We start from the raw sequence: 27,478 nt of genomic DNA on the forward strand, positions 1-27,478 counted from the left end.
GACTATTAGAAAAGTTCAGTGCCATCTTCCCATAACAGCATGTAAGAAAAACGTAGACTATGCATTTTGGTAAAATAAAAAAAAAGTGCTCTTTTAAAATACCATGCAATTACTGCATTCAAATAAAGACAGCTCATCTCTAAATCTCAATTTTAGAAAACCAGCTATTTCAGTGTTGCCAATGCCTTTTGTTGAGATGTTGAATAATGAAGATGACTCTTTTGTATGAGCTTGCTTGCAAAGATTTTACTGTTGCTACTTGAGTTTACTTATAGGCAATTCCCATAATTGGCAGCTTGCAGTGAAAACCACTGCTAGTGTGCGTTAGCTGTGCAGGCTTGCCCACAATCTAAAAAGGAAATTCAATGCTGGTCAGTACAGTTTCATAGACAATGGAGGGAACCAAGAGAAAGTTTCTGTTAGTAATTCTCATGTTTTCAATTCCTTCCTCAGATCTCCATCAAAGTACACCAGTTACTGCCTGTTGAATCTAATGCCATGGGTGACTCTTTGGAATCTGTTTACATAGTTGAGCTAGTTGAATTCCCTAGGGGGCCTGCACCATTGTAAAGTCAGTAAATCCTAGTAAAGATGTTTATAGAATCATAGAATAGCCCAGGTTGGAAGGGACCTTGAAAGATCATCTGGTCCAACCTTTTGTGGGAAAGGAAGCCTAGATGAGATTATCTAGCACCCTGTCCAGTTGCATCTTGTGATCCCTCCAGTGATGGGAACTCTACCACATTCCTGGGGAGGTTGTTCCAGTGAATGATTGTTCTCAGTGTAAAAATTCCTGTCTTATATCAAGATGAAACCTCTCCTGGTGCAACTTGTATCCGTTACCCCTTATCTTCTTCATGTGGCACCTTGTGAAGAGAGAGCCTCCATCCTCTGTATAGGCACTCTTTAAGTATTGGAATACTGTGATGAGGTCCCCTGTAAGCCTTTTCTCCTCCAGGGAGAAAAGACCTTAACTCCTTAAGTCTTTACAAATAGAGCAAGTTCTCCAGCCCTTTGGTCATCTTCCTGGGCCTCCTTTGGACCCTCTCCAGTATGTTATAATATGCCTTTTTCATACTGCTGAAAACTCTGTGTTTCTCCACTTCCAGCGCTTGGGTTTCATGCCTTCACTCTCCTTGCAAGTTTCCTTTTATTCCAGTAATGAGAGAAGAACTTCCCTTGTCCTAATATCCTGTCACGTTATTCACTGAACTAATTTCCACCTGGTTCTTGCATCTCACAAGTAGTATTACAGCTTTTCCATTGTAAAAGCATAATCTAATTCTCTTAATCAGGTATCATCTTTCTATTCTCCCATCACGCATCGCCTCTAATTTCTCTCCATTCACTGGGTTATCTTCATGGGCAAATGCTAGGGCTCTCATTTATTAATTCTGTACTCATGGGAGCTTTTGACCTGGTCAATGTCTTCCTCCTTGAACACTTGTCCTTGTTTTGCTTTTGATTTCATTATATCTCCTTCCACTCAAAAATTTCCAATCTCCTCTTACATATTTTATATATTCTCGCATTTTATTTTATGAGGGAAAGCTATAACGTAAAAATAAGCAAGATTAACTTTCAACATAATTCACTTTTATGCCCATTAGAGATAATAAAATGTCCTTCCTTAATTGAGATGAATAGATTATGCCCTCGATGCACATCACACTATGTTTATATAATTTGATATATTACTTTTTAATTTTTTATTCAGTGCTGCGATGGATGGTGTGAATTATTGTATTGTTGTAATTACTGTATTCAGTTATTTCTACTAGAGTCTTCTGCAAGTAAAAGCCTCCAGAGATTCAGAGTAGTTCACCACATTTCTATCCTGCACATATACCCTAATTCAGGTAATTGCATTTCTTCAGTCTCATAGAACCTATATCCCAGACTGGCAGATTTTATATATATTTAATACATATATTTTGCCAGCCTTAAAGCTAAATATGGCTTGTTCATGGCGCTTGCCAGCTGTTACTGAAACAAGACAGGAAGTTGGAAAGATGTTATGCTGGAGGCTTCTTATGTTTGGTTTTAGATTACTCTCAAGTAAATCCTTCAGTGTTAATCGTTTAGATTTCTCATGAAGCCTCCTTAGGCAATTTTTTTTAAAAGCAGTAATTCTGAAAAAGGATAAGTTGTCAGCACTGATATTTCTGAAACTGATTTATTTGCTCTTTCAAAAAATCTTTTGCTACTGTTCAGAAAAGGTGCAAGAAAACAATCATCATTGTAACAAGTGTCTTCAGCTCTGCTTCCCTTTTGAAGTCATCATTCTAACCTAGTGCAAGGCCAAGTCTTGTTTATGTGAAATGTATAAAGTGTTACAGGTTAAATCTCCTGTCATACAAAGCCATATGTGAAATATTGATTTATGCTATGCAAAACCATACATTTTACATAGGACCAAATCTGGAATGTTTGCTAGAAGCCATCTCATTGAAATCAGATAGGTTTTTAAGGGATTTAAGCAAATTAGATATACAACTCTCAGCATTTCTGAGGATACTAACATTCCACTGACAGCCAGCTTCTATTCCCACTTCATTATGCCTCAGGTTTTCAGGCCTAGGTATTTGAATTACTTGTATGTCATCTTTACTCTGACCAGAATTTCGAAAATGAGTATGTAGTTTTGTGGGATATATAGTGGGAAATTAGTGGGATATATAAAAGATTTTTAATGAAACACATTGTTTCACAATTTACTTATACTATTATAATGACTTTGATCTGTGAGAAACATAATAAAACCAGAATCTGAATTGTTGAAAATTAATGCAGTTCTACTGTAATTAATTTACATCTGCTTTAAGCTGTGTATTTACCAGTAGTTAAACCTATGCCATAGTCTGTTTAAAGAGTGGAAATAATGTTACCTAAATTTTAACCCTCAAATAGTACTAATAGTTAAAATGTAATAGTTAAGGCTTATGCCTATTTATATCAAATTGTTTTGTTTGAAAGAGATTAGTAAAATCAATTTTTTTTCATTTATAAACAGTCTTGTTTCACCTAAACCTGTTTATCCAATTTTGACATACAGCTGGACTGGCACTGTTCTTAAATGCCCCAAACTCAGTGAAATTAATTTCCTGTTCATTCTCATAATGACGATGAGTGTGTTAAGTACCCAGGTAACAAGTTGGGGTTTTTTTCAGCTCTCCTAGAAGCACCTTGGCTCAAAGCAGAAAGCTTCTATGTCATCAACAGGATCTTCCAAACCTATTAATAAGGAAGAGCCACGCAAGTTTTTATGATGCAGTGGACACAGCAACTGGTTTTTGCTTTGTTCAGCCATTCACTAGAGTATGCTATAATGAAGCTAAAACCCATGGTTGAACATTAATGGAGACAAACAGCATGCATTCTTCACTCCTTAACTTGTCTTTTCCACATTTCATTTTAGTGTATACCAAAACTGACATAGAACTAATAACTAAGAGGGAGCTATCTTATTTAACATTGTGTCATGCCCTCATGTGACATGGCAACTTACTTTTCTTTTTGCGTTGTTGCTGTTAACATGCATTTCAGAAAGTGCCATCCAGCACTGAATGAAAAAACAGATGACTTTGTAGAAGATACGATGCAGTGGTAATCAAGAGAAACCAGAATGTAAGATTGTGGGCTCAGATGCTGGCTGAAGATCACTCAGTCTAGCCACAAGTCTAAAAATGCACCACTGTACGGTAAAGCTGGAAAATCTCTAACATCTTGGCTTTTACTAACAAAAAAGAAGAAAGTTAAACTTGTGGAAGACAGCTGTGATAATTTTGGTCATTTCCAGGCTTGTTAAGTTTTCATTATAGAAATTATTCTTTTAATTATCTTCTTAAACATCTTCCATTTTAAAACATCATCCACCATGATTGGCTTTTCAAAAATTCATTTTAATCAGTAGGACTCCAATTTAGGAAAGCACAAATGTATGCATTAAGGACTATCTCTGTTGGAGGCAATAGCTAAAACCATTCTTAACTTCAGGCATGTATTAAGGCTTCAGCTTGGCTTCAGTCATGGAACTAAAGAAGTTGGAATGATTCAGGCATAGAGTAAACTGGAACTGAAAAAAATCTCAAATGTAGTTTTGCATCCTCTCATCTTCTAAGAGAGTATCTGTGACAGCTGCATTGTAGAGGGGCAGAAGGGAGGGTTGTCTAGGTGTCATAGGTAGAAACGGAGAAATTAAGATCTTCACATTTTCAGTTCAAAAAATTCCACAAAGACACTGTCAGTAAGAGGCTGTAATAGCAAAGTTTTTGTATGGATAATATGGTGCATATATTGAGTCTACCCAGGGAAAACAAGACAAGCTATTAAAAGAAAAGTAAGTTTTGGACAGCTAGGGAGTATAATAGTACTCTCATGCAGCTGTGTCAATGGGCTCAAAGGAAAGGCTTCTGTGTTGAGTTAAATCACACTGTATGTTGTTATGCTTAAGTGTATTTTTTAAAAAAATCCATGATCTCAAGCTGTGTTTTCTATCTGGAAGCTAGAAAAGGTTGAGGAATAGGCTGCCGGGGAGCAGCAAGGGAAAACTGCCGCCTAAAGGACAAGGAGCCAAGCACGGTAACAGAGCAGGCAGGGCAGGGGCCTCACAGCCAAGGCTTAATTCCACAGTATGTGACTGAGGTGAACAAGACAGGCCTGGGGATGCAGCTGGGGTCAACCAGGAGTCCAGATCACCAGGTCGTGGTGATGCAGCAGGTCCAGGGTCAAGCTGGGAAGTCAATGCAGTGACTACTAGGCAAGTCCACAGCAACAAAACAGATCCAGCTGAGCTGGAGACAGGTACACATATGATACAGCTCAGACAAGAACTGAAAGCCCAGACCTGAGCTTAAATGGAGCCACTGGGCCCATGGCCACAGGGTGTTGGTGGAGGCCCCAGGTGAGACTGGCCATGGTCAGTAAGGGCTATTGCTGCACACAGGGCCCTGACACAGGCAGGAGGTTTTCTCTTTCAAGCAGCCCAGAAAAGGCATGCTTAGAGTTAACCAGAAGAGAAACCCACAAATAGGACCCACCTTTGATAGTTTTTTACATAACACCTGTGCATGTTTGAAAGAGGTATCTGAAAGACTGGAACAGAAGAGAAAAAAGAAGTTTTATTTACTCTAGCAAGAGAGTTACGAGATCACTCAAAATCTGTTCAAACCATAGAGGAGATAGTAATTTCCAAAAACTCACATATGGCATTAACCATTCAGGTTTAGCACAGAGCCTTTGAATTGGGTAACAAGAATCTAATTTATTTCCATCAAATGCTTCCACAGCTATGTATCTTCAGAGGAAGTGAGAAGATCAATGGCATGATGTAGAACAGGGCAGCTGGTTTGTATCCTTGTCCCCGTGTATGCTGAAAGAGCAGTAGAACAATTATTCTTACTGTAGGCATGTTCAGACAGCCCATCATCACAAAGTTAACAGAAAGCATATATATCTTTCACGTATCTAGTGAACTACATACCTCCCAAGCATTGTCAGAGATGTCATTTATATTCCTATGATTCTTTTTCTTTTGTCATTATTCAGAAAGAATATGAAAAAGACCAACTTAATCTTTCATTAACTTAGATTTTTCCCTGCTGTAGACTGTGAGCTTGGGATATGACAGTCTTTTATATGAATTTTTACATCCTGCATCTGTGCCCAACAACCTTTGAGAAGAATTTTGAGGGAATTACTTTTCCATTTTTATTTGTGTGATGGAGTAATCTGTCATATATGTGCAGTGAAGTGTATGATAATGGGGAACTGGGATAGGTCAGGTAATGGAAAACAGACATCATGCAGGTATTGTGAGATCTGAGATCTCAGTGCAGAGATTCCCCAGGAACTCTGTGCAGTTAGTTCAGTTTTGGTGCAGTTTAGCAGTGACCCAGTTAGAAATAGGCTACATGCAGCCTTCTTAGAGAGTCTCCACACTGTGTATCCCCGCTTCTGAGGGCTCTTACTAGCTCAGACCCAGAGTACAGAAACGTACACAAAATCCCTTTCCATTTGTTGTTTTGCCAGTTCAGAGACACAGCCATATAGGAAAAATGTCTAATTAAAGAAATTATTTCAGCTGGGTGGCTGGGAGGTAGGCAGGTTTGCAGTGGCTCCTGTGACTTATCAGAACAGTGCAAACTTCAAAATTGAAATAGTCCTATAAGAGAAACTTTGCATAGCACCTCCTGAGAAATTTGAGATAATATATGCAAAAGAGAATTTCAAATCTGGTATCTAAGGATGAGGAATAAAAGAGAGTATCTATCCTGCTTTTCAGCTGGAATAGAGTAATTTTCACACGAAGCTAGGTGGGGACGCAGCCAGGACAGCTGACCCAAACTAGCCAAAGAGGTGTTCCATACCATATGACGTCATGCTCAGTATATAAAGGGGGCTGGCTGAGGAGGAGGAACAGGGCAGGCTGGGCATTGAATTCTGGGGGTGAGCAAATTGCATTGTGTATCGCCCACTTTGTATATTCTTCTATAAATATTGTTGTTGTTATTTTCCTCTTCCTTTGCTGTCCTAGTCAATTGTCCTTATCTCAACCCACAAATTTTAACTTTTTCTGCCAATTCTCCTCTCCATCCCACCTGGGAGGGAGGGGTCAGTGAGTGGCCACATGGTGCTTAGCGGCCAGCTAGGGCAAACCCACGACAATATCCAACACATAATTTATATGGTGACCAATTTTTCTTTGAGTTCTAAATGTAACTTGTCACATTGTATGACATTAATTTTTTATTAATTTTCTATGGTTTTCTTCAGTGCTTATTTGAAGGTAATAAAAGGTTTTTCTTTCTTTTTGACTCATATATCTGATTCTCAGGTTTTGTGCATAGATATTAATTTCTGTGTTTTATTGAACATCTCTGGATAAACTGCCTTATTGCTATCTAAAGAGAAGACTCCAAGTGCTACAGATTGTCACTGACAAACCTGTACTGTAATACAGGGACTGACCTAATCCCTCTTAGTCATAGTTAGTGATAACTTTGGGCCACGTTCAAATATCATAATTTAGCTGACACCACAGATAGCTACAGTTTTCTTAATATGTCTCCTCCTTGAATAAGGAGTTAGTCTGCCTGTGTAACAATGTGTATACATGGACTCAATATCTGCTCTTATAAAATAGATTGAAAATCCTGTCTGAGGAGCAATCTATGACTGCACTATTGAGACGTTACCGTGTTAGATATGTGCCAAAGGCAGATCAGGTTCTTCTCTTGTTCCAAAAGCAAAAGGAAGCAAGAATTTCTTGATCAACTTTTGAATGTTTGCTTTTCCCGATGGGCCCAGCTAGCTCAGCTTTTCAGCATACAGTGAAATTTCTATTCTTTTCCCAGTTTGTTCTGTTCCTTCTCTACATACCTAAACTGTACCCTCTGCATTGCTCAAGGTGCAGACACAAATTTAGAACCAACTTCCCATTGTCAGGCAGGAAGACAATGTCTTATTTTCTTTCCTCTTGTACTGCTTCAGAAGTCCAGCAACAAACTAACACATTGAAATCAAAATGAGTAATTGCCAGCTTACTAATACCCAATATGAACAGATACAGAAGAGATAGTGATCAAAACTAGGGAGACTAGGCTGATGGCTCTTGGGTCAACTGATACAAAAGTGATATTTCTAAATTTATCTTCTCATGTGCACTGTGGAAGTTGGGCTTACTAATTCAAGGTTAGGTTCTTAAAGGTATGTGTGTGCTAGACTCTGATTTCCTGTGACTACCTCTGAAAATTTTGTCTATTCATTTTGTGGGAAGGCTCTTTTCCCTCCTCTCGGAAGATAGGGAACTTCTCAGGATAGGGACTGTCTTTGGCTAGTGAGTAGATGATCTTAATGTAAGGTGATCTTACGTCATAATGCAGGCAACTAATGATAAAAGTACTGCATTGGATACAACTCAAAAGCAAGAAATTAATTGTCAAAGTATCAGGAAAAAGTATGAAAGCTCCTTTGTACACATACTAATTTTTTTCTTGTTTGGAATGCTTAGAGAAGAAGAAAATTAAGCAATATAAATTAAGCAGTATTTTATAGTGCTATAACTGTGAATGCAGTTAATTAGCACAGTGGAAAAATGATCCTGAAAATAACGTTGAAAATGAAGTCTGGTTAAATAGATGGTAATGCTTTTGCTGGCTGTGTGACAAGCCCCAGTACAAGATGTCTAGTCTGTAGATTCCACCACTGAGTAACTCATTGCCATAATTTATGTAAAACAATACAATTTTATCATTCTTCCAATAAAATTAACTACAGACTGGTCTTGTAGCTCAGCATTTATGCTGGCCTCTATGCCCCAAAGGTCATTGTATTGTCTGCATAAAATGTTCAAGTCATATTTGAAAGAAGAGTAATGGGATAAAAATGTCTCTGTTGGAAGTGTTTTCTTCCCTGGAGTGTAGGAGCTCTTGAGTACTTAACCATAGTATTGTAGCAGATGGTGAGCAGCCAAGCCACTATAATGGGATGAAAATCTCTAATGTCAACGTTGGCTTCAGGGATGAAAAACAGAGTTTTTTATAGGGAGAGGTCTTACTTTTATCTGCAGCATAGTAATATGTGTTCAGCTTCATTTTAACTAAATGGTTTTATCTTCTACAGCAAATAAAGTGTCTATGTTAGGATAATAAGAACTACCATCGTTATGCATAAAAATCTGGTTCTGCTGAAATCAGTGACGACTACTTGATTTCAGCAGAATTGAAGCTTCACCAGTCCATGTGAATGTCAGATCACAATAGCAAGCATTTGTGCTTTGAGCAGTATCAATAGCATTCTGGATATTCAGTGTATTAGCACTGACAACATCAAAATTAGACGTCATTGTGAATGACAGTATATCAACATTGACTATATGGTTATCCTTGTGCCTAATGACTGAGTTTAAAAGTGGGTCATAGCGGTTCTATGAGACAAATCATCCTCATGCCTACATCTGTGCAGATAGTATGGGAACAGAATCCTTTTTTCCCCAGAATAAACAATGCTAGAGGAGACAAGCTTATGCTGAGTCTTCATTCTACCATTTAGAGAAGAAACACAAAGTGGAATTCATGCAAAAATATCACAGAAATGCAGGCAGACTCAACTGCAGACCAGTCTTGCTCCCTGCCAACCCAAATAGGGAGTACTGCAGTCATTTCAGCACAAAGTTCACTCTCAGCTTGCTGAGTCAGCTGGGAGCAGGGCATCAACTGTTCTCTCTAGCAATACAGCACACTGGGACTTGGGCTGTGAGAACAGTATATATTGTGTAGAAGTGTTTTCTGAACACTTCAGCTCTGCAGATAACAGAACGTACCTGCTATCCAACTTAGGGCATGTGGTATGTGTAACTATGTCCTCCCACTGGGAAAATATTCTGTCATGAATGACTACTATTCTGCTCTTTGCATATCAACTGGAGTTGCTGTTTTCAGACTATGATAAAATGCTTTATTCTGGTTTTGCAGCAGAAATACCTGCATTCCCACATCCTATCACACACACACGTACACACAGACACTTTCACTGCTGCCTGTTTAAGTCAGGGAATGAAGCATTCTAACATCAACATACTCATAACAACCAAAAAGTTATTACCAGTAATAAGAATTCTCTCTGTGCAATGTTTAGTTTTTGTGCATGTGTGTTAGCCAGCAAAATCACATCTTACCTTAGTTTCTGAGGTGGTGGGAAAAGGAATTATGCTTGCTGGATGACACCTGAAATGGTCTCACTCTGAACCAGCTGGGAGTCACAGGACTGGAATGACAGGGTCAGGAGAGCAGAGACAATTCTGGTTTGGCATGAAAGAGGAGAGAGAGATATGAGGGACATGGAAACCATCAAGATGTCTGAATAAACAAAAGGGCTAAACCTCAGACCGAGTAAATCTGAGAAAATGCGATGAATTCAGTGAAATCTGTTCTGGTTTACTCTAAGCCACAGACTTTCCAGGGTTTGACTGATCTAAATCATATAGTGATTCTTTTAAAGTGTATCCCATCACTAATTATTTGGTGTATCTAAGGGTCTGACATTCACTTTGTGAAGCTTTTTAAGAACTGATTTTACCAAGAAACCAGAGGATTCAGGGTGACATTTTTCAGACTGTTTGGTGTCAGTGGTGTTTTTTTCTCTTTGAGGTTTGTTTGTTCCGCAGCTATGGGTTTATTGGGAAAAGTCTTCATGTAGCATCTGGTTTTTCATTGCCTGTTCCTCGGCATGTTTGCTGGAAAAAAGCATAGCATTTCAAAGTTGCAAGTGAAAAGTGTGTGCCCCAACCTTGTTAGAGTGCAGGTATGCTACCAAAATCCTACTCAGAGCTCTGATTTTATAAATAGCGGCCAAAGTACAAAAGGCAAAACCTAAACAAACCTGAACATAAGTCTAAAAGCTATAAACCCAAATAGTCCATAAATCAAATTATAAAATTCCACAAGGTGAAGAATTCATGAATAACAAGCATGTAAGTTCACTTGGTAGCATGTTGGAAATGTGCCACCTCCTGCAATTGGTAATCAAATCCACCTGAACTAGTGGTTTATGACTTGAATAATGTGAAATATTTTCCATCTACTGTATTAGAAGCTAGATTAGAGAAATCAAAAAGAAAGGTTTAACTACTCAGGAAAATAAGAAGAGAAAGTTGTGTTTTCGCAGACATTTCCTTTGCAGTAAATCAACGTTTGCCTCCTTTTAGTGTCCTCTTTGCTTATGGGGGAGGAGGTTACCTTTCATTTATCAGAGGCAGCAAGATGTTTCTGCTCTTGGAAACGTTGCCGTGAACGAGATGTGTCTCAAATATAGTCTAATTTCTCATTACAGTTCTAACCTTTCAGCCTTTGCTGATTCCAAAATGAGGAATTTTGAAAGGTAGTTCAGAAGCAAACTGCATCCTTTCAACAGCCCTTTCTATTTAGTCAGATAAGAACATCTGTGCAACTTTAAGGGAAACCTCTCAAAGTGTTAGTGAGTCACTGATTTTTTTTTTCAGTTGGCAATTGACATAAAGAAACCCAGGTCTGGACCCAAATGCATGTTTTCCTGAGACTTCATTTTTTCTCTAGTTTCTAAATTTTTGCTTGTTGGTGAGAGATAAAAACCTGTCTGTAGAGGAATACATCTTATGGCTTAACTTTATCATCATGCATGATGAGGTGCCCCTAACATAACGTAGATGAGATGCTGAGCACAACTCATTCAAAAGTTGCAAGTCTCCAAAAGAAGGCTGCAGCGTTATTCTTAAAATTCATTGCTCTTTGAAGTCTATTAACTAGTCCTCTGAATGAATGCAGTTGTTAGCACAGTATATTGTTTGCCATGTTCAGGAAGAGAATTGAAGCTGTATTAAAATGTTCCATCATGATAGCAAAATTTAAGGAGTTGATGCTGTGAGCTCCGAACCACATCAACCTCTGAAAATTGGAAACTGCCAGTGGTTGTCTTAGATAGCCATGAGAAAACATGTGGTATCACGTGTATCATTCTATGGTAACAATTTATTGCTGATTTTCTGCTTGTAACTAGCACATTTTACTTAGCTATTTATTCAAATAGTTTGATTTAAGTAAACCCTTTAATTAGATTCAAGACTGAGTTAGGTTTAATTGCCTCACATTTCCATTCAGTGAACTGAATAAAAATAATAAATGGTATGCCTTGAATAAGATAGGGGCACAGGGTGGAAGCTTGCTCAGAATCCTTCAAAATAGTTGCACTTTTACACAATGATAGGAAAAAGCATTATTCCTGATGTTTAAAGAACTGACTACAGAATGGACTCTTTTTAAAATACGAGAAAAACAATAAAAAATTTCCTCCTGCAAATTTTCCAAATAAGGAAAAGTAGTAATAGGCCACAAGCTGGTTTAAGTGTTGTTCCTTGGTGTTTTCTTAGACCTCTTAGAAGGTTCAGTAGGGGGAGATAAGAGGGAGCAAGTTGCCTGAGAACAGTTAAGGTAGCTCCAGATCTGCAGTAGTATTTAAATTGAGCAAAAGATCTGTAACACATAGCCTGTTTTAGCATTATATGGATCAGTGACTATCAGCTGCCTTTGGAAAGGGACATGATACAAAGGATGATGTAATACAAAGTAAATTTGTATAAATTACTTTCTAGTAAAAAAACCCTACATCAAAGCAGACCTCATAGCAATGAAAATCAGTGTAATCTTTGCCATGCCAAATGCTCAATCCAAACCCAAACTATTGTTTCACTTTGTTGGGTTCTGGAAACATATTTCCCAACCATTATTTTATATCATTAAGTATTGAATACCATATAAAACCAGTACACAAACATGTACTGTTCAACTGAGACATGGTATCAATTTCCCCTGTAATTTTTATTTTAATTTCATGGCTTTATTTTAATTTCATGGTTTTCTAGAGAAGTGCTGCTGAGCTTTGGAGGAAGCATCAGAGGAATGGCATAAATCAAGACTGTCCCTATATTCCTTTAATTCCAAACATCAGATTTAAATAGGGAAAAGAAAAAGAAAAAGAAAAAAAGAAAAAGAAAAGCAAGCTTATCTGTATGGTGGCGTGGTGGGCTCAGATCAGGTCAGACCAAAACCCCACTAGGCTTCATTTGCTCTTGTCCTCTATAGGACTAAATTTCATGATTTTACCTATTTATATATAGAAGTCCAAGCCTGTTGACTTAATTTCTAAACCATTATGCTGGGAAGGGGGTCAGTCAGGTAGCATCTCTTCCCAGGCCTGCACACCATCTCAGTGAACTTAAAACAATTTCAGCATCTTCAAGAGCTAGGGACCCATAAGTATCTTTGAGTTGAGCAAGCCTGTCAGCTCTGCTCTGGACCAAGCCATTAAATGGCTATCCTGTGCTTTTCACCTCCTTAGTCTCCCAATGAACTTTTGTTCTGTCATTTCACAAAGTTTCTCTAGTTCATAGTGAAAGTGTCACAGATATGATCAGAATTTTCACTTCTAAATGTTTTTTTTACTCATTGTTTCAAATTAAAACAGCAACAACCGAAAGATTCACAGATTGGTAGGGGTTGGAAGGGACCTCTTGAGATCATCTAGTCCAACCCCCCCAGCTAGAGCAGGATCACTTAGAGCACGTTGCGTCCAGGTCAGTTTTGAATATGCCCAGAGAAGGAGACTCCACAACTTCTCTGCACAGCCTGTTGCAGTGCTCGGTCACCCTCAAAGTGAAGAAGTTTTTCCTCATATGCAGATGGAACTTCCTCTGTTCCAGTTTGTGCCTATTGCCCCTTGTCCTATCTCTGGGCACCATAGAGAAGAGTCTGGCCCCTTCCTCTAGACATCCACCCTTTAGATATTTATAAGCATTAATAAGATCCCTAAGATAATAGCTTCTGGTAGATACTGAAGAACAAAACAAGCATAGTGATAACATTCCCAGAATAATCAATGGCCAAAATTATTTTTTATTCAGGGACTTTCTGAGCCAGAGGATCATCTTTGTGTTTAAAACCCTTTATTAGATGTTTCTGCAGTGAATTTGTTCAATCCCTTGCAAGCCTTTGCCATCTTCCAGCACCCACAGCATTCTGTGGCAAGAAATTCCATGAGGCAGTCTGTTAGTCTGATGATTGTGCTGCTATTGTGTTTCTACAATGCATGGAAATTAACAACTCTGTTGTATTTTCCTGCTCATTATCTTAACACAGGAAATCACTCAGATATTGCTCAAAGCACTAAGCTAGGTTCTTGACTGATACAAATTGAAATCAATGTAACTAGAATAATTTATGAATAGTATGATTTTATTGCTGTGCAAGAGTGGTCTTGACTTTGAGATTGAGGTCAAATTTTTCTATCTGTCCACACAATTTACCTAAAGAAATTCCTATTAGATTGACTTTGTGAGAACCTTGCTGGTACTCCCAGGAGGAAATAATTGGGCGAGTCCTCTACTCTAGAGAGTGCTCACCTGCTGACCGGACTATGCCTTCCCTGGTGATCTTATCTATCCTGTCTGACTTTGCAGTGCTTTCAAATGGCAAATATACAGGACATAATTTGATGCAAAGTCTTTCTTAAAAAGACCTTAGAATTTTTCACCCTTAGGACCTATGACATTGGTAGAAAGTCTACATTCTGGTTGCTTCACAGTGGGAAAAAGAACATGTGGAGCTGAGCCCTGCAAGCAGTTCAGACTACAGTATTCTTGGTATCTCTCAGGTCTTACAGATAAGTATAGAAATGCATCCCATTGTGCAGAACTCTTCCCTTATACTCTGGTTTCTTTAGGATGGAACTTCTATTTCATCCTCATTACATACATTTAGAATGTAACTTTATGTGCAGGAATCTTAAAGCCCTGAGAAGATACTTTGTTGGGGCAGATTCTATGAGAAGCTTCTGGAGGGCTCTCTTAGAAAGAACTTACTCATGAGACCAATGCAGGTAGCCTTTCTAAATGGAGTTAGAAGTGGGAAGAGTATATCAGAGTGGGCCTGTTTTGAAGAGCCCATACTTAAAGGTTTCATGCGGGACTGCATAATTTATGGATACCTCACTGCCAGTGGTACTTTGGCTGCAGCAGCAGCAATATGCTTAATGCTGGCTAACTGCCCGAGGATGTAGCCTTCTTTCTGGGAAAATTTTGCAGCCTGCAACCATGTCTTGAAGAAGCTATTGACTGAAAACTTACCTCAGCACATACCTTTTAGCCTGGAAGTTCTGCCTTCTGTCTTTCAGAAACTCAGCACATATGTCCCACCTATCCTGCTTCCTCCCAGTTTTAATTGCTTTTAATTCTGAGTATCAGATCATCTTTTCCCTTTATTTTCTCAGCGGACAGCTGTTCATGGAAAAAAACGTTCCTAGTGTCTGGCTGTGGGTGGATCATACTCCAAATACAAAGGATGACCTAGTTTCGGTATGTGATGTGGCAGTTTTCCTCAAGTCTGACTGTATTTCAGTAGCACTTAGCACCCTCACCTAACTCCTGCCCACAAACTGCTTCCCACTACAGGAGTGTTCATTTTCAGTGTAAAAATATCTCTAACAAAATAACAGATTACCCACATTACTGCTTTTTAATGAAGCAGACTCTCTAATGTAAAATAATCAGTGTGGTTTTCGGTTTGGCTCAGGGGTGGTTTACAATAAAATATTGAGTAGTAAAATGGTAGGTCAGAGTAATGCTAGAGTAATAGCAAATTGTGCAAGCCTATCACATTTTGTTCCTGTACTTGAAGGGTTGCTCTGTTTTTACTTAGAGCAGGGCCTGTTTACCCCATTGGAAAATGGCCACTCCAGGTTCTATCTGCGCTTTCAGAGGACTGAAATTATAGCTTGGCTCTCATTTGTGATCATAACTTATATTTTTAGTTAAACATAGGCAGCTCATATGTTCAACTCCGGACACCTTTGGTAATGCTTCCTGTGGCAGACAGGATGGAGGCTTTCATGCTGCTTTGAGTGCCCTCACTAACAGAGCGCTCGATGACAGTCCTTTAAGACAATGTGTAAATGATGGAATGCCAGTTGTTACTTACCTGTGCATAGGAATGTCAGCTACGGGGATTTCAAGGAGCTTATCTCTCTTGAACAATCAATACATTCTTCTAGAACCCACCAAAATTCTGACGTAGGAGATGCACTTACAGAGCTTGTCATGCAGGCCCTAAAAAGTCATGGCCAACTGTCTAAACTGTTTCTGACTTGAAAACCTATTCTGCTTGAAAAAGGGCTAGGTCAGTAGTTTCATGTCCAGTCCTCAAAAGTACTGAGTACTTCCAGTTAGTATCTAGGATCCTTTCTATTCTCTGCATGCTAATGCAGTTCAAACTGCTCAGAAATACGCTCAGAAATAAGACCAAGTCTTAAATTATAGCCTCCCCTCATCAATTAATACCTGCTGGCAATGTCTTTGGGGTGAGTGTACAACTTTTGAAGACAGCATCAGGTCTATGTACTTATTAAGGTCTTTATAAGCCCTCTGTTTTTCACTTGATTGATTGCTACCACTGTTGGAACTGTCACTCATTTGGATCAACAAGAAAGTGTGTCTGTCTCATTTCACAAAGCCATTAACAGGGAATCTTCTGTTACTGCTAATATTTTTAATGCTTCTAACTTCACTGACCTGGCCTAGATTAGTTGTAATGATAACGAGAAGCATGTTTTGAAGATTACCATCCAGGTGGCAGAGTAAATTTTTGTTTATTATGAGCTATTATTTAATTTACACAACAGCTGCAAAAGTAATTATAAGGATATATTGAACGACTCTGTCTAATGAAGGTGGATTTCTAATGACAGCTACATTCTGAAGTTCTTACTCATAAACCAATAACCATAGCTTTGAAAATTTAGGACAACTTTAGAGGAACTATCTTGTGAAAGCTCTTAGAGACTAAATTCTGTTCAAAATCATTCAGTGGAAACACCCTAATTTATTGCTTCTACTTCAGATATATGTGCATTATTAAGTGACAGAAGGACGAAAATTAGGTTAAATTATTGTCTGTATGAGGACTAATATATTATGCACATTTCTGAATCATGTAAATGCAAGAAAAATAGTACGATTTTATTTATTCAGATGGGAAGAAAGCAAAATAGATGGAAGAAAGTATTTGCACTATAACAAAGGAGCTAAAATATGGATACTTGGTGATTTGCAGAACACTTCTCATGTTGTCAAAAGATATGGGGCATGGCTTCAAACATTCATAAGCATTTGTATCCTTGCTCCATACCAGTGGACACACAAGCTGTCTTGTTACTTCTTTCTCTGATGTTCAGTAAGATTATATCACAGTAAAATATAAGACTTATGTTTTGCTGAGAATCACACAGGTGAGAAAGATGGCTGAATAGAACACTGTATATATTCTGAACTCAGTTCTTGGAGGCATGATTAGAGTATCAAGGGGGCAGAAAAGAATTGGGTCGGGGAATCTGTCTTGGGAATTAGGATCAGAAAATATCTCTGGCAAATGGAGTAAGGGAAGATGAATGTGAACTTGAGCTGCGAACGGACTAGACCATTTAGGTAAAGTGGGAGAGGAGGTAATAAGAAATAAAAGGACATACTTAGGTAAATCCAGTATATATTTATTTTGTTGGGCCCTCAGAACTTGAGATCTTTAATCTCTTATCCCTCTTTTTTTTTCTATAAATAAATAACTCATAGACAGCAAAACACTGCAGACTAGCTACCTGCACTACCTACCTGCAAAATCTTTCCCTTGACTTTAGTGGATGCGGAATTATCTGTGCGTATTTATAAACAGTGCAGAGTTATGATGATTTAAATAGTTTTATGTCGAGGCTGACTGGCATTGAGCCATTTCATTCTGTTCTGTGTTCATTGTATATGTACAGGTTGGATGATTAACTGTACTCTCTTCTGCTTTTCAGACTGTTTCATTGAAACTGCCCTACTATGAAATGCATGTATTTTCCTTTTAAAACATTATCTTCTGCATTGTACCTTATGGCATTTTTATGTTTGAGACCTCCTCACTTTTTAACAATCTATGATAAATGTGATTCTGTCACTTCATAAAATCTGTGATTTCAGATGATGTAGCATGATGTTCTAAATAGCACTTACATCAGCAAAGGTGCAGACCTCTAGCCATTCTCATTGTCAGCATCAGTCTCTATAGGGACTCCAAAGTAGGTCTTTTTTGTGCAACTCATATTGGCTCAGCAATGCATCACACAAGGAATTATAGTAGAAGCAGTGTTTGTCAGTACCTATGCTTTAAGGCAAACCCAGACTGAAACTGAGATTTGAACTGTAATTCTGATAACTCCTATCAAAGAAGGAAGGCAGTGATTGTTCATTGCCATCAGTTTTGACAGTCAACTTTTTCTTACTGCATTAATTTTGAGTCCAAACTCTTATTTGGACTAAAAAGTCCAAATTTCATGAGAAATGTTTTCCCAGGCACAAGACTGCAAATGGCAGGCTGACCTACAGTTTTACTTTTCTGAATGTTTTCAGTGCTGCTTTTTCCTCACTAATGAACACAACTGCATAGTAATGAACTACTTTTTATTCCATGGAATATGGAACAGCCTGAAGTGGAATGGGGATACATTTTACAAAGGGTAGCACAAATTGAGCACAATACAATAAGTAATCCTTGCCTCAGTTCAAGTCTCCATTTTTATGAGGGATGAGTTGGAAGGATATGCAGTTTGATACATAGGACACTGAGCTAGGGTGCCAAGATTTATGTTCTTGTTTCAGCTGAACCCTTGACTTTCTATATGACTTCAGCCAGGTTTTTTTATTCTGGTTCTTTAAGGTCCTTTAGGACTTAAAGATGTAGAAAAAAAAGCCAGAGCATGATTTTTCTCTCATGTCTTCCTGTCTTTTTCCTAATGATCTTAAGGTAATTCAAGGTTTTTGAAAATGCACTACCTTAGATGGGATTTATCTCAACAGCTTTAAATGCCAAAAAGTTCATTGGGGGAGGATTGATTTCAGATGCCTGTATGTAAGCTTCTGAAAGTTAATCATCTAAGTCTTAACTGGACATAGTAACATAGGTCTGTATTGTAAGTTTGTTTGGGCATTTCTGCCAAAAAATCCAAATAATGGAGAAGAATTCAGTGGCTTAAGTGAGGTTTGAGTATGCAAAATGTGTACCTTGAAACATTGGCATACAGTTTTATTTCATCATATTTCATGTATGCATCTTTGCAAATTATAGACAGCAGATTCCCTTTCTTAGTCAGAAACTTTTAAGAAACTTCTGACTCCAAGATCCTTTTTCTACAACAGCAGAGTGTTTGTTGTGTGAAAAAGACTACAGTGCACATGTTTTGTGAGGTGAATAGCGTATATTCAATGTGAATGATTATGCAGTTGTTCTGTAGAGAACATTTTCTCTGGATTCAGCCTAATGAAACATATGCTTCCTATTATATCAAATACATTTTTTACAATAACCATTTCAACATTATGAAAGCGTTTAGATGTTTGCTTTATAATTTATATCCTTCTTTCAAATGTCACCTCTTAAAACTCGTAATCATTTTATGAAAAAAATATTTCAGCTCTTTTAACAATTATTGCACTCAGAAAACAAAGGAAAGCCAGTCATATGTATTCCATCCCAAACTGTGTTTGACCTCATTCAGAACTAATAGGATATTTTTTATAAGGTAAAAAAAAAATTAATAACATTCATCTACCACTCAATTCCATTATTCTTCCTTAATTGTCTTCTGCAGTTGCACTGTCTGTGTCTGCCATTCTGGCTTTCTCTTCCTGTAAAATTCCTACTCTTCCTGTAGACTCTAGGAGCCTATTAGCAGAAGAGGAATGAAGCAAGTGAAGACTGAAGTACACTCTGGCTTTCTTTTTCCATACAGTGCTTTACCAGTGTGCGGTGCAGGGCAGGAGTGAAGCACATGGTGGAGTAGTGCATGAAACCGTGGACTTGTTGCTTTGCTTTTAGGAAGAACAATACAGAGGTAAAGTGTGCTTTAGGAATTAAGAGTTTCTCTTTGCTGGAGTGCGCCCTCTGGATTTCAGGAGGTCCAGGAATACACATTTTGGACTTTTTTTCCCCCCCTTCCTTTATTTCTTTAATCTTGTAGGGCTTAATTCCCATTTTCCTCAAAGGGCAATAGGTCAGGATTTTACAATTTCCTATCTACTTTGATTTTTGTGTTCACTACAGTTGACTGCAAAACAATTTTGAGGGGGGAGAATTTTTATATGAATAAGTTTAAAATAAAATCAGTAATATTTTGTTAGTTGTGCCCCTTTTTTCCCCCTTGTTTGCCCCCTTATTTCTGGCACCTCGGAATGATAAAATACTCTCCCAACTCTAAATCACATATCTTTCATTTGCTTTCTTACTATATTAAACTAGCAATATGTACATAGGCTTTGAAAAAGACAGAAACTACTGAAATGAATTGTTGTATTGTGGGTGTGCATTGCCTCTCTGTAAGATGATGAGAAAAACGAGAAGTAGTCATGTCGTGTGAAACAGTTGGGACATACTTTCAGAGGAGAGGAACAAGATCTTCTCTTGTTAAGCAGTATGTTTATTTACAAGCAAATTGATCACAATGAATCTACTCCTGCAGTTTGTTAGTATTCCTGGTGTCAAAGTCTAGTTCTAACTTTGGAGAACTAAAAAAAAAAATCTTTGTACTTCTGATTTCCTTGAGATCCTTCTGAATTTCTTGAGGTAGATTAACGCATAAAGTATGACTAAAAATCGAGATGTGGAACAAAGGGCATTGGTCAGCACACCATAGGTGGGCGAGCAAACTGAAATTAAAGCCTTCTTTGAGTAGAGAAATCTCACCAATACAAACAAAGGTGCAATAGCTGTAGGCCTGTTTGGCAATACTAAACCAGTTAAGTGGGTAAAGAAATAACTTCATTTGCTAATAGATAATTCAGTAGGACTGTTTACATAATGCAGACTGCTTACCAGAGCAAAGAGTTCAGGATAAGGTACATATTAATTTTTTCTTTGCCAAATAACAGAAGTAGGGGTTTATCTGAAATGAATTTTAACTCGGTTCTCTCTTGCTACCCAGACTTCTCTATGCTTGTCTATCCTCAGTGACTGCAACTGTAATGCATTCAGTACAAGTACAGCAGTAAAACAAGCCTCACACTTGAAAAACGCTACTGGTTTGTGGTTGATCCTCAGTTCTGCTTTTACTCTTCCCTGACACATTCACCATGTATTTGTCCAGCTAGATGGGACTAACATTTTCATTTAGGCTAAGAGGCTATGTCCGAATAGGGACAGCTACAGACATTTTAAGATGTAGACGGTAAATTTTTTTTAGTGTGGCTATGCTCTATTTTAATTACACATTCAATCTGCTTGCATGCATTTGAAAATCACATTTGGTTTCCACTTGCCTCCCCAACTGCCTAACCGCTGTTGAAAATTGAATGCAGGACATCATACTTGAAAATGAGACATAGAACATGTATAGATGTTCACAACCAATCAAGTTACCAAAATTTAAGGACTTCATAAGCTAAAGTGATTTAGGCTATCAAGTTTTACTTTACCACTGGGCATGACTAGGAGTACACATAGTCTGTTTGTGAAACTCAGTTGATGAGCAGAGGCTTATTCTAAGCAGTTGCAATCATCAGTGCACACCACAAAAGTGGTATTTCGGGCTCAGATACATGCTGTGACAGAGCTATATCTAAAACACAACATTTTTTTCACCACTGCAATTGCAACCAAATGATGAGAAAATGAAAAAAAAAACCCACCCAACCCTCCCACTTCTAGTCTTCAAAGTTCAAAAAATAGACCAAACCCCTGAATTATGAACTTTAGTGGCTAGAAGATGCTATCGCAGGAGTCAAGCCTTTTTCAGTTTACTATGCATGAAAATTGTAGAATGGGATCTTACCCAGTTTTCATATTCATAAATATTGATTGACTAACAAAGAATTTTAATTTCAGATACCTTGTTATGATAATATTTGGAATATAATCACTTCAATAACTTTCCTGCCTAGGGCAAATGTAAACCCTGGCTGTCCTACACCTTTTCTACATATGACAGGTGATGCTAAGATGTATTCCAGATTTTCAAAGTCTTTGAGGGCCAAAGCATTACAAAGCCCATATATATTTGCTTTCCTTTTCTGTTTTTAATTCCCAGACTTCAAAGCACTTTTCAGCTTTTTTTTATTTACTTCGCAAGAGATATTTGGTTGGTACTGCCTAGCCACTTCAGTTCTAATGTGGGGACGCTTGTCTCCAAAGTGTAAGTGTCTTGCTGTTAGGGACATAGGGACATTTAGTGGCATGGTGAGAACATGAATGTAGGAAGAGTGAGCCAAAGGAATTTCCTGAATTAAGTGCTAATACAAACAATGACAGTGTATCATTCTATCTGTAAGTTTTTCAGATTTGGTTTGGTTTGTTGTTTGTTTGGGGTTTTTTAAACAGTAACCCCATTTGCCCACAGCCTCTGGAGGAAAGTTACTGCCTAATTAATCAAGAATATTGTCACTAAGGGTACCTAGGATAATGTTCAGCTTTCAGATCAGGTTCCATTCTCGCAGTGGGCAGTAGCAGGCATTAAGTAACAGCTATCTTCTTGATTCTTAGACTAAATCTATGCTCTCCTTAGGCCAGGTGATGCTCAGAACAGTTGGAAGGCGTTGCACAAGATGTTTAATGAACTGTATGCTAGTGAGACATAGTCATAGCTTTAAACCCAGTATCTCCCTTCTCAAAACTTGTCCTTTTTCTCTTCTGCACGTTTTGGCTATGCCATCTTTATTCCAGGAAGGAGATTACACTCTTCAGTGCCTGTTTTCAGCCATGAATGGGACTAATTTCTGAAGCTGTCTCTGAGACAGGTAATTGCCTTTTGCAACAACAAACATCAAGAGCTCAAGAATAACAAGGATGTTTTGAAAAAAGCAAACATTTTTAAATGTCAGCCTAATTTAATGGTACAATAAAAGAGAGCTGGCAACTTTTGTCATGGACTTTTGCATATTCTGAGTTTACACAGAAAGCTGAGGACAGGAGGTTTCCTGTTGTTGAAGGTTTCCATAGTTCTGCTTCTTCCAGACCTTCCATCCTGTGACTGTTCTTAAATTCTTTTCAACTTAAGAATTCTCAAAGGTTTTACCCCAAGGCAATATGATGAGAAATTATTACATGCCAAATCCTCCATTTTTTGATGGACATATGGCTTTGTCACTGTATATTGAATATATGATATATCTTTAATGACATCACATCTGAAGAGTTTCTTTTTTTCTTTGCCACCTCAGTTTGGTCAAAACGCCATAGAAGTCACAGTGATAACAGCAGAACTTGCACGTGTCTAATCAAAAAAGTTCAAGACTATCTGCAATTTGGTTTGAATGACTCATTCATAACTGAAATGCTGTTTAAGTGAATTTTGGAATTCACTAAGGGTCTGGCTTCCAAACCCTTTGTTATAAGGAGTTTGATTCATCTTGTAAAAAAGATGGTTTTAGTGATTTTTTTAATGCAATTTATGCTATCATCTGCATGAGTTATTAGTACTGATATCTGAAAGAGCATTCTAATCTTTATGTGCATTAATGGATTAGGATAATGCTAAGGGCTACATTGTAAGATGCTTGAAAATATGTTCCCTGAAGAACTTAAAAAAAGATTGTCCTTAAACAAAGTAAGGTCTTGTGAAATTCTTTGGAAGACAATTTTAAATAGCTATCTGAAATCTCTTTATTTTGAAAATGCATTTTTTTTCAAACCTAAATGCTTTGTACATCGTCAATTTGTTATCTATTAGGCTTGTGAGGCTAGAAACACAGACCTGGTAGTTTTTGTAAATTCCTAAACAGCAGTTCAGCCCTGTCAACATGAATGAAAACCAGAATGGTGCTGTTGTAGGGCCATGAAGATCTGACTACAAGTCCTCGTGCCACCATAGACATCCTCTGACTAAGCAATGTTGTGTTCTACAAGTTTACAGATAGAATAGACTAGAGAGAAAATCAATTACATCCAGAAATGTACTTAGATTGGTCAAACTTCCATGGGTTTCAATGAAAATCTTCCTGTTAGTTATAAAAGGGACTGCGCTGGGCCTGTGGTGGTTATGTGTTTGCTACAAAGGATTCTGAGATGGAAATTAAGCGTCAGGAACTTCAGATCCTTATAACACTCATCAGACTTCAAGCCTATTGTGATCAAATGTTCTTACCTAGGATTTACGAAGTCAGCTGGCATTTCTGCATTCCAGTGTAATCACCTAGTTAACAGCAAGGCTTTTTTCGCTAACTGACGGTAAATAACGGTATGCTGTGCTGTTTTTTGTAAAGGTAGCAATACTTTCTCTCGGCAGTAATGACTGATATCTAAATTGGTAATCTCTTGAGCCAGTAAAATGTTCAGACTACTTTTGAGACACCTCTTCTTTTATAGTGTATTTAAATGAGTGTGTTGTCACATGTCATTTGTTCAGTGTCCTTTATCCTTTAATGAGTGTTTCTGGGGGACTGAGGAGTTGGTTTGGCAAAGCTCTGATTATAATTCGATTTTGATGTAGATCTGAATTCAACTGACTGGCTCACCCTGGCTATTCTGATTACTGTAGTCAATATTAATATTACAAGGAATTGACTGCCTGTACTTTTGAATAGCTGTGTAATGTGGTTGAGTCCTATGTATGGCAAAATAGATAATTATATAGGGGAAATCTTAGGATGGTGATAAAAAATAAAATTTTGTATGAACCTAGCTAATGAATTACAATATTGATCGTTACCTTGAGTCTGGGTAATGTAAATGTGTGAGTGAGATGCAGCATTTGAAAAATGCTTCCTAGTACTTTCTGAGCACCTGATAAACACTTCTCGATGGGAGAGATGAAGAGAATTCCAATTATTTATTTTAGTTACGGAGTGGGAGATAGAGCAGGAAAAAAAATGGATTAGAAATGGCCCTCCTTTTCTCTCCCTTTTTGCTACAAATCGTTGTGGCTACAAATAATTTAGAATTTATGGATACTGCAAGAGGTCTGTGCATTTCTGTTTTGAACTGGGATATTGTAAATAGATAAAATGGTTAAGAAAAGGTTGAAAGCAAGCCAGCTTTTTTCCTGTTAGTTATAAACACATACAACATGGTGAACTGACTTTACTGTTACAACAGTTAGAAAACATGATCAGAATGTCCTGTAAGTCTACTACAAGTGCCTGCTTTGGTATTTTGTGTGCTTGCAGCAATCCACTTTCATTTTGCATCTTTTGCATCATTTTGCATCATTTTGCATCATTTTGCATCATTCTGGATTTGAGGGGAAGAATTTTCTGATTGACTCAATCCTAGGGTAAAATTTTAACCATTCATCAGATACGTATATACATAACAGCAGGCTCAAAATCACATAAGGAAAGATTGCCCATTGATTTTTAATTTCAAACTTGTAAAACAATCATAAAAATGCAAAGGTCTGCATATATAGGTGCTGTTCTGAGTTGTGCATTTTTTCAATATCATTGTTTCTGTAACTTCACCAGTCCATTATAACAATTTAACACGGGTGAAACCTATTCTATTATAACAATTTCACACTGGTGTGAATGTTCAATTAGTGTGAAACTTGACAACAGTAGAATTAGCTTAGTGAAAAAATGGTAAATCAGACTCAGGGTAAACCAGTGCATTCTGTGCCTTATACGTTCTCTGTGGAAGTTGGTATGAAAAATAATCAAGAATAATATGGAATTTCATTCCACCTTTCACTGAAAGACTGTGACATGTTTGGCAAATATTAAGAATGGCTCCCAAGACTTTGTGAAAAAGGTGGCACTCATAGCCACCCATCATCCTGCTTCACATTATAAGGAAATGTAAGTAAAAAGAAGTTGGGACATTTCCAAACTTGCACAAAGCATGATCTGGAATCTTGAGGCCAGATTTATCCTCCATTTGAATTACATCAGAATAAATTTGGCTGTCAATTTGTTCTTGGTTTTGACTTGAGACTCTGGAAATGTTGAATTGCTGGAAATGTTTTCAAGTCTGAGACTCAGTAATCACTTCTCTAATAATTAACGCAATTGAGAAAGTTCTATATGAAGACAGTTAAAATTCTTGCATAGATTAAACTTACATAGAATCAGTCCCAAACAGAGCAAGCTGTTAACTTATCAGTTAAGTATGATAATGTCAATTCCTATGGGTAAACAATATACTTGCTAATATCTGCTCTGATGGGCATTGATAGATCTTCTAATTTGGTTAAATGAAGATTGGAAAATCAATCCACATAAAGGCATTTTCTTCAACAATCTGTTCCAAATGTGATCTTCATTTGTGACATTCAATAGCAGCACAAGAAAAAAAGTCTTTGATATTTCCTCATATACATCCTATAGGAAGGATTGTACTGCTGTAGAGGGTAAAAATGGTACCAACAAACAATGTTATGCAGCCAAACTGTTCATTATTTATCTATGGCCTAACATCTAACATTTGATGAATGAATTTACAGCAAAATAAGGTTACTGGAGCTTGTTCAATTGTTTCATGTGGTTAGGACAGCTGTAGGCAATCTGTATAGGCTCTTCTGCTATTAGAAACCTATACATGTTTAGGCAGTATATATTTCATTTATGATCTGCCAGAAAATATATTAAAACTGAAGATCACTGTATGAATATTCCTCTATGAATGCTTACAGCATAAGAGGAATTTCCCAAGACTAAAAGTAACCACAGTATTTTCATTTGAACATCTCATGTAAATGAAGTCCATCTGTCTTGAATGTGTCTTCTACATGTACACTTCATAACAAGAGATGTGGCTTGATATAGATTGTGTCACTCAGTCTGACCTGTTCTTAAATTCCAAAAAAAGTCTTTACATGCTTTGTGTCCATATGTGTAAAATCTCTGGTTTTCTTAAAGCATTGATTCAAGACTTTGTATTTTAGCCTTTTAAGAAACCAAGATTATTCAGCCACAACCAAATATCACAGTTCCAGCACTCCACATGATGTTAAATGGAAAGAAAAGTAGTCTGAGGTCGAATCATATAACAATCAAATACATGTGAAACTCAGTCCTAGGGATCAAACTGTATCTATTTTGCCCATCCTCCTCCAACTCCCCATAAGAAGGGTTCCAGACATATGCTGAGTCTTTCAGTTCTGCCTCTCTAACTTTGCATCTGTTGTCAATTATTTTGTCTTTGTCAGCTGTTCAAACAGAATCTAAAAATACACTAAAACATCCACTTGCAAACCTTTCTGCCCAGAAGGAGCCAGGAGGTTTTTTGACAATGGTTAGTTCATCATTTATTCCAAACCAAGGAATGAGCCTCCATCTTTCTTTCCTGTCCAGGAATCCCTATAAGTAAAAACATAATCTGACAGCCTCTAAGGTTTGAAGTGCATGAGAGTACACAGGGCTTCTGATTTACATGGATATACACAGGCAGAGCAGTTTAATTCAAGAAAAACAGACTTCCTCACAGATAAAGACTTAGCTGAGTTGAACTTTCTTGGAATTTTAAGGATTTGCTAAGGACAGAGAAGAGTCATTTTGGCCCATTTTTGGTGAGCTTCTAATTGAAAGAGAGCATCATACTTCAGTCCTAAAAGCATTATTTATAAATTATTGCCTATCGCATGACTTGCAAGAAACTATTTGGACATCCAGAGAGTTCAGGATACTGAAAAAACATAATTAAGCTGTGCCATCTTGAGGAGTGGTGCTGTAGTTTTAATTGCAATCCACAAGATGGTACCAAAAAACCCCAAACCTACAGCGTACCAAAGCTGTCCATAGAGCTTGCTCTGCTTGCCTAGGGGATTGAATGCCTATGGCATTGCCACATGCCTGTATGTTCTTTACTGACAGTTAAACCAGTGTATTGTATTTGTTTATATTTAGCTTTTAGTGGTATATAGCGTATGTATTTCTAAAACGATAGTGATTAGAAAATCATACCGCTACTGTTGTGCACTGGCTTTAAAATTTTATGATGAT

General features: G+C 37.6%; 1 protein-coding gene and 1 long non-coding RNA gene across 2 annotated transcripts in view; one reads left to right on the plus strand and one right to left on the minus strand.

The window, feature by feature from the left end:
• ADAMTS18 (ADAM metallopeptidase with thrombospondin type 1 motif 18) overlaps positions 1 to 27,478 on the plus strand; it is a 195,343-nt gene that overhangs the window by 15,910 nt on the left and 151,955 nt on the right. The window lies entirely within an intron of this gene.
• Positions 5,282 to 14,762, minus strand: LOC142603680 (uncharacterized). The gene is made up of 3 exons (XR_012837574.1): positions 14,654 to 14,762; positions 9,677 to 9,799; positions 5,282 to 5,371 (listed from the first exon to the last, which is right to left on the minus strand). It is a non-coding gene; the product is annotated as an uncharacterized LOC142603680 (long non-coding RNA).

This window comes from Balearica regulorum, chromosome 13 (genome assembly GCF_011004875.1).
Source record: "Balearica regulorum gibbericeps isolate bBalReg1 chromosome 13, bBalReg1.pri, whole genome shotgun sequence".
Taxonomy (NCBI): domain Eukaryota; kingdom Metazoa; phylum Chordata; class Aves; order Gruiformes; family Gruidae; genus Balearica; species Balearica regulorum.